An 826-nucleotide genomic window follows, 5' to 3' on the forward strand; every position below is an offset into this window, starting at 1 on the left:
AAAAAAAAGGAATAAATTCAGTCACAAAGGAAGCATTTTCAGCAGGCATTCTTCTCTAAGAGAATCTGTTAACACAGGAGAAATACGTTACATGGAGAACAATTAACATTATCCACCATATCTCCTCGAAAAGAAGTTGGGTTTGTACTGGAAATATTTGAGTCTACCCCAGACTGGACCCACATAATCTGCTTTGTCATTATCATAAATCTAGTGACATGGACATTTTCTTATTAGACACTCTATAAGCTGTAAAACAAATAGCACTAAAACTTGGCCTACAAAATGAAGACTAATGCTTCCATATGCCAACAGGACTGCTGTCAAAACCAAAGGTTAAGGAGAAGATTGGGCCAGAAGGGAATTGCCTTCTCTCATTTCAATTCTTTGAACACATAAACCCTCCCCTAACCAGGAAAATGGAGGCAGCAACCCCACCAAATGGGTGCTGGCTTTCAGGGAGATTGGACTTCATGTGGTGGGAATGAAGAACACTGTCTAATTCAAAAATAAAGGAACAGAGTCTAGGAGAGTTCAAGTTTTGCCCCATGTACGGAGTAAAAAGAATGGATGTAGAAGAGTGAGAGTTCCATCAATGGAACTGGCCAATAAATTGCATCCTTGAAACCTAATAATGTTTCTAAACCTTCCCTGCTCCATCACCCTCCCCTAAACAGGACCTTCTACTATTTCATGTGAGTCTGAGGACTGCAAAGAACTGGAAAGTAATTGGCATCTTTGATTCCTAGACTTTCATCATAAAAGAAAGACATGAATAGACACACCTGGGTGGCTCAGTCAGTTGAGCGTCTGCCTTCAGCTCAGG

Source organism: Mustela nigripes, chromosome 1 (assembly GCF_022355385.1).
Source record: "Mustela nigripes isolate SB6536 chromosome 1, MUSNIG.SB6536, whole genome shotgun sequence".
NCBI classification, from domain to species: domain Eukaryota; kingdom Metazoa; phylum Chordata; class Mammalia; order Carnivora; family Mustelidae; genus Mustela; species Mustela nigripes.